This window comes from Nomascus leucogenys, chromosome 24, assembly GCF_006542625.1.
Source record: "Nomascus leucogenys isolate Asia chromosome 24, Asia_NLE_v1, whole genome shotgun sequence".
Taxonomy (NCBI): Eukaryota; Metazoa; Chordata; class Mammalia; order Primates; family Hylobatidae; genus Nomascus; species Nomascus leucogenys.
The window spans coordinates 40015-47996 of record NC_044404.1 but is presented as its reverse complement, the minus strand read 5'-3'; positions in this window follow the sequence as shown (position 1 = coordinate 47996).

The following is a 7982-nucleotide window of genomic DNA, read 5'->3' as shown; positions in this document are numbered from 1 at the left end:
AGTTGAACCTTTCTTTTGATTGAGAAGTTCTGCAACTCCCTTTCTTTTGAAACTGCAAGAGGACATTCTGAGCGCTAAGGGGCCTATGGTGGAAAAAGGAGTATCTTCAAACAAAAACTACATGGAAGCATTCTGCGAAACTTCTTTCTGATCTCTGCATTCAACTAGCAGAGTTGAACCTTACTTTAAATTGATCAGTTCTGAAACGCTATTTCTGTAGAAACCACAAGTGGTCATTCGAAGCTCTAAGTGGCCTATAGTGGTACAAGGAATATCTTCAAATAAAAACTACACAGAAGCATTCTGTGAAACTACTTTCTGATCTCTGCATTCAACTAGCAGTGTTGAACCTTCCTTTTGATTGGGCAGTTCTGAACCACTCTTTCTGTACAAACTGCAAGTGGACATTCAGAGCGCTAATGGGCCTGTATTGGAATAAGGAATATCATCAAATAAAAACTACACTGAAGCATTCTGTGAAACTTCTTTCTGATCTGTGTATTCAACTAGCAGAGTTGAACCTTCCTTTTGATTGAACAGTTCTGAAACACTCTTTCTGTACAAATTGCAAGCGGACATTCACAGCACTAATGGGCCAAGAGTGGAAAAAGGAATATCTTCAAATACAAACTACACTGACGCATTCTGTGAAACTTCTTTCTGATCTGTGCATTCAACTAACAGCGTTCAACCTTACTTTTGATTGAGAAGTTCTACACCTCTCTTTCTGTAGAAACTGCAATCAGACATTCGGAGCGCTAAGAGGCCTATAGTGGAAAAAGGAATATTTTCAAATAAAAACTACACTGAAGCATTCTGTGAAACTTCTTCCTGATCTGTGCATTCAACTAACAGACTTGAACGTTACTCTTGAATAACAAGTTCTGAAACTCTCTCTCTGTATTAACTGCAAGCGGACATTCGGAGCGCTAAGGGGCCTATAGTGGGAAAAGGAATATCTTCAAATAAAAACTACACAGAGGCATTATTCAAAACTTCTTTCTGATCTGTGCATTTACGTAGCAGATTTGAACTTTAATTGGGATTGAGGAGTTTTGAAACAGTTTTTTTGTAGAAACTGCAAGCGGAATTTTGTTGCCCTAAGGGGCCTACAGTGGAAAACGGAATACCTTCAAATGAAAATTACACAGAAGCATTGTGCGAAACTTCTTTCCGATCTGTGCATTCAACTATCAGAGTTGAACCTTACTTTTGATTGAGCAGATCTGAAACACTCTTACTATAGGAAATGCAAGCAGACATTCAGAGCGCTAATGGGCCTATCGTGGAAAAAGGAATATCTTCAAATAAAAACTACACAAAAGCATTCTGGGAAACTACTTTCTGATCTGTGCATTCAACAAACAGAGTGGAACCTTACTTTTGATTGAACAGTTCTGAAACACTATTTCTGTAGGAACTTCAAGTGGACATTCGGAACGCTAAGGGGCTATAGTGGAAAAAGGAATATCTTCAAATAAAAACTACACAGAAACATTCTGCAAAACTTCTTTCTGATTTGTGCATTCAACTAACAGAGTTCAACCTTACTTTTGATTGAGAAGTTCTGAAACTCTCTTTCTGTAGAAACTGCAAGCAGTCATTTGTGGCGCTAAGGGTCCTATAGGGGAAAAAGGAATATCTTCAATAAAAAACTACACAAAAGCATTCCGCGAAACTTCTTTCTGATCTGTGCATTCAACTTGCAGAGTTGAAACTTACTTTTGCTTGAGGAGTTCTGAAACACTCTTTCTGTAGGAACTGCCGTGGACATTCTGAGCGCTAAGGGTACTGTTGTGGAAAAAATAATAACCTCAAATAAAAACTACACAGAAGCTTTCTTGGAAACTTGTTTCTGATCTCTGCAATCAACTAGCATAGTTGAACCGTACTTTTGATTGAGCAGTTCTGAAACACTCTGTCTATTGAAACTGCAAGCAGAGATTTGGGGCGCTAAGGGGCCTACAGTGGAAAAAGGAATATCTTCAAATAAAAACTATATAGAAGCATTCTGCGAAACTTCTTTCTAATCTGTGCATTCAACAAAAAGAGTTGAATGTTACTTTTGATTGAGAATTTCTGAAATTCTCTTTCTGTACAAACTGCAAGTGGGCATTCGGAGCGCTAAGAGGCCTATAGTGGAAAAAGGAACATCTTCAAATAAAAACTACACAGAAGCATTCTGTGAAACTTCTTTCTGATCTGTGCATTCAACTAACAGAGTTGAACCTCACTTTTGATTTAGAAGTTCTGAAACCCTCTTTCTGTAGAAACTGCTAGCGGACATTCGGAGCGCTAAGGGGACTATAGTGGAGAAAGGAATATCTTCAAATAAAAACTACACAGAAACAAACTGCGAAACTTCTTTCTCATTTGTGCATTCAACCAACAGATTTGATCCTTACTTTTGATTGAGAAGTACTGCAACTCTCTTTCTGTAAAAACAGCAAGCGGATATTCGGAGTGCAAAGAGGCCTAAAGTGGAAAAAGGAATATCTTCAAATAAAAACTACACAGCAGCATTCTGCGAAACTTCTTTCTGATCCGTGAATTCAAGTGTCAAAGTTGAACCTTACTTTTGATTGACCAGTTCTGAAACACTCTTTCTGTAGAAACTGCAAGCGGACATTAGGAGCGCTAATGGGCCTATAGTAGAAAAAGGAATATCTTCAAATAAAAACTACACAGAATCATTCTGCGAAACTTCTTTCAGATCCGTGCATTCAACTAGCATAGTTGAACCTTACTTTTGATTGAGCAGTTCTGAAAGTCTCTTTCTGTAGGACCTGCAAGCGGATATTTTTAGCGCTAAGGGGCCTATAGTGGAAAAAGGAATATCTTCAAATGAAAACTGCAAAGAAGGATTCTGCAAAACTTCTTTCTAATCTGTGTATTCAACTAAAAGTCTTGTACCTTACTTTTGATTGAGAAGTTCTGAAATTCTCTTTCTGTAGAAACTGCAAGTGGGCATTCGGAGCACAAAGAGTCCTATAGTGGAAAAGGGAATATCCTCAAATAAAAACTACACAGAAGCATTCTGTGAAACTCCTTTCTGATCTGTGCATTGAACTAGCAGGGTTGAAACTTACTTTTGATTGAGGAGTTTGAAACACTCTTTCTGTAGAAACTGCAAGTTGACACTCGGAGCACTAAAGGGCCTATAGTGGAAAAAGGAATATCTTCAAATAAAAACTACACAGACGCATTCTGCGAAAGTTCCATCTGATCTGTGCATTCAAGTAACAGACTTGAACCTTACTTTTGATTGAGAAGTTCTGAAAGTCTCTTTCTATAGAAACTGCAAGGGGACATTTGGGGCACTAAGGGGCCTATATTGGAAAAAGGAATAGCTTCAAATAAAAACTACACAGAAGGTTTCTGCGAAACTTCTTTCAAATCTGTGCATTCAACTAAAAGACTTGAACATAACTTTTCATTGAGAAGTTTTGAAATTCTCTTTCTGTAGTAACTGCAAGTGGACATTCAGAGTGCTCAGAGGCCTATAGTGGAAAAGCGAATATCTTCAAATAAAAACTACACAGACGCATTCTGCGAAACTTCTTTCTGATCTAAGCATTCAACTAATGGTGTTGAACCTTACTTTTGAGTGAGAAGTTCTGAAACTCTCTCTCTGTAGAAACTGCAAGCGGATTTTCGGAGCGCTAAGGGGCCTATCGTGGAGAAAGGAATACCTTCAAATAAAAACTACACAGAAGCATTCTGCGAAACTTCTTTCTGATGTGTGCATTCAACTAACTGAGTTGAACCTTACTTTTGATTGAGAAGTTCTGGACCTCTCCTTCTGTAGAAACTGCAAGCGGACATTCGGAGCGCTAAGATGCCTATAGTGGAAAAAGGAATATCTTCAAATAAAAACTATACAGAAGCATGCTGTGAAACTTCTTTCTGATCTGTGCATTTACCTAGCAGGGTTGAACCTTACTTTTGATTGAGGTGTTTTGAAACACTCTTTTTGTAGTAACTGCAAGCGGACATTCGGAGCGCTAAGGGGCCTATAGTGGAAAAAGGAATATCTTCAAATAAAAACTACACAGAAGCATTGTGCGAAACTTCTCCTGATCTGTGCATTCAACTAGCAGAGTTGAAACTTTCTTTTGATTCAGCATTTCTGAAATACCCTTTCTGTAGAAACTGCAAGCGGACAATTTGATCGCTAAGAGGCCTATAGTGGGAAAAGGAATATCTTCAAATAAAAACTACAGAGAAGCATTGTGTGAAACTTCTTTCTGATCTGTCCATTCAGCTATCAGAGTTGAACCTTACTTTTGATTGAGCAGTTCTGAAACACACTTTCTGTAGAAACTGCAAGCGGCTATTCTAAGCACTTAGGGACCTATAGTGGGAAAAGGAATATCTTCAAATAAAAACTACACAGAAGCATTCTGTGAAACTACTTTCTGATCTGTTCATTTAACTAGTGGAGTAGAACCTTACTTTTGATTGACAGGTTCTGAAACACCCTTTCTGTAGAAACTGCGAGCGGACATTTGGAGTGCTAAGTGGCCTATAGTGGAAAAAGGAATATCTTCAAATAAAAACTACACAGAAGCATTCTGCGAAAATTCTTTCTGCTTTGTGTATTCAACTAGCAGAGTTTAACCTTACTGTTCATTGAGCAGTTTGGAAACACTCTTTCTGTAGAAACTGCAAGCGAACATTCGGAGCCCTAAGGGGCCTAGAGTGGAACAAGGAGTATCTTCAAATAAAAAATACACAGAATCATTCTGCGAAACTTCTTTTGGATCTGAGCATTCAACTAGCCGAGTTGAACCTATCTTTTGATTGAGCAGTTCTGAAACACGCTTTCTGTAGAAACTGCAAGCGGATATTCAGAGCACTAAGGGGCCTATAGTGGAAAAAGGAATATCATCAAATAAAAAGTACACAGAAGCATTCTGCGAAACTTCTTTTGTATCTGAGCATTCAACTAGACGAGTTGAACCTTTCTTTTGATTGAGCAGTTCTGAAACACTCTTTCTGTAGGAAATGCAAGCGAACATTCGGAGCGCTAAGGGGCCTATAGTGGAAAAAGGAATATCTTCAAATAAAAACTACACAGAAGGATTCTGCGAAACTAGTTTCTGATCTGTGCATTCAACTAACAGAGTTGAACCTTACTTTTGATTGAGAAGTTCTGAAACTCTCTTTCTGTAGAAACTGAAATCATACTTTCGGAGCACTAAGAGGCCTATTGTGGAAAAAGGAATATCATCAAATAAAATATACATAGACGCATTCAGTGAAACTTCTTTCTGATCTGTGCATTCAACTAGCAGAGTTGAAACTTACTTTTCATTGAGGAGTTCTGAAGCACTCTTTCTGTAGAAACTGCAGGTGAATATTCGAAGCGCTATGGGGCCTATAGTGGAAAAAGTAATATCTCCAAAAAAAACTACACAGAATCATTCAGCGAAACTTCTCTCTCATCTGTGCAATCAACTAGCAGAGGTGAACCTTACTTTTGATTTAGCAGTTCTGAAACACTCTTTCTGTAGAAACTGCAAGTGGACATTCTGGGCGCTAAGAGGCATACATTTGAAAATGGTATATCTTCAAATAAAAACTACACAGATGCATTCAGTGAAACTTCTTTCTCATCTGTGCATTCAAATAGCAGAGTTGAACCTTACTTTTGATTGAGGAGTTCTGAGACACTCTTTGTGTAGAAACTGTAGGTGGACATTCAGAGCGCTAAGGCGTCTGTAGTGGAAAAAGGAATATTTTCAGTTTAAAAGTACACAGAGGCATTCTGTGAAACTTCTTTCTGATCTGTGCATTCAACTAGCAGAGTTGAAACTTACTTTTGATTGAGGAGTTTTGAAACACTCCTTCTGTAGAAACTGCGGGTGTATGTTCGGAGGGCTAATGGGCCTATAGTGGAAAAAGTAATATCTTCAAATTAAAACTACACAGAAGCATTCTGCGAAACTTCTTTGTCATCTGTGCATTCAAACAGCAGAGTTGAACCTTAATTTTGATAGTGCAGTTTTGAAACTCTCTTTCTGCAGTAAGTGCAAGTGGACATTCGAAGCACTAAATGGCCTATAGTGGAAAAAGGAATATGTGCAAATAAAAAGTACACAGAAGCATTCTGTGAAACTACTTTCTGATCTGTGCATTCTACTAACATATTTGAAACTTAATTTTGATTGAGAAGTTCTGAAGCTGTCTTTCTGTAGAAAGTGCAAGCGTACATTCGGAGCGCTAAGAGGCCTATAGTGGAAAAAGGAATATCTTCAAATAAAAACTACACAGAAGCCTTCTGCGAAAATTCTTCCTGATCTGTGCATGCAACTCGCAGAGTTGAACCTTTCTTTTGATTGAGGAGTTTTGAAACACACTTTCTGTAGAAACTGTAAGCGGACATTTGGAGCGCAAAGGGGCCTATAGTGGAAAAAGGAATATCTTCAAATAAAAACTACACAGAGACATTCTGCAACACTTTCTGATCTCTGCATTCAACTAGCAGAGTTTAACCTTACTTTTGATTGAGGAGTTTTGAAACAGTCTTTCTGTAGAAACTGCAAGTGGGCATTTGGAGCGCTACACGGCATATATTGGAAAAAAGGAATATCTTCAACTAAAACCTACACAGAAGCATTCTACGAAACTTCTTTCTCATCGGTGCATTCAAGTAACAGAGTTGAACCTTACTCTTGATTAAGAAGTTATGAAACTCTCTTTCTGTAGAAACTGCAAGCGGACTTTCGGAGCGCCAAAGGGCCTACAGTGGAAAAAGGAATATCTACGAATAAAAACTACACAGAAGCATTCTGCGAAACTTCTTTCTGATCTGTGAATTCAACTAACAGAGTTGAAACTTACTTTTGATTGAGAAGTTCTGAAACTCTCTTTCTGTAGAAACTGCAAGCGGACATTCGGAGCGCTAAGAGGTCTATAGTGGAAAAAGGAATATCTTCAAATAAAAATTACACAGAAGAATTCTGCGAAAATTATTTCTGATCTGTGCATTCAACTAGCAGAGCTGACCCTTATTTTGATAGAGGAGTTTTGAAGCACACTTTCTGTAGAAACTGGAAGCGGACATTCAGAGCGCTAAAGAGCCTTTAGTGGAAAAATGAATAACTTCAAATAAAAACTACACAGAAGCATTCTGCGAAACTTCTTTCTGATCTGTTCATTGAACTAACAGTGTTGAAACTTACTTTTGATATAACAGTTCTGAAACTCTCTTTCTGTAGAAACTGCAAGTGCACATTCCTGTCGCTAAGGAGCCTATAGTGGAAAAAGGAATATCTCAAATAAAAACTACACAGAAGCATTCTGCGAAACTTCTTTCTGATCTGTGCATTGAACTTGCAGAGTTGAACATTACTTCTGATTGAGTAGTTCTGAAACTCTCTTTCTGTAGAAACTGCAAGCGGGCATTCGGAGCGCTAAGAAGCCTACAGTGGAAAAAGGAATATCTTGAAATAAAAACTACACAGAAATATTCTGTGAAACTTCTTCCAGTTCTGTGCATTCAACTAACAGAGTTGAAGCTTACTTTTGATTGAGCAGTTCTGAAACACTCTTTCTTTAGAAACTGCAAGTGGACATTCGAGCGCTAAGGTTCCTATAGTGGAAAAACGAATGTCTTCTAATAAAAACTATACAGAAGCATTCTGCGAAACTTCTTTCTGATCTGTGCCTTCAACTAGCAATGTTGAACCTTACTTTTGATTGAGCAGTTCTGAAACACTCCTTCTGTACAAAATGTAAGAGAAAATTCTGAGCACAAAGAGGCCTATAGTGGAAAAGGGAATATCTTCAAATAAAGCTACACGGAATCACTCTGCGAAACTTATTTCTGATCTGTGCTTTCAACTAAGAGAGTTGAACCTTACTTTTGATTGAGAAGTTCTGAAAGTCTCTTTCTGTAGAAAGTGCAAGTGGACATTCGGAGCACTAAGGGGACTATAGTTGAAATAGGAATATCTTCAAATAAAAACTATACAGAA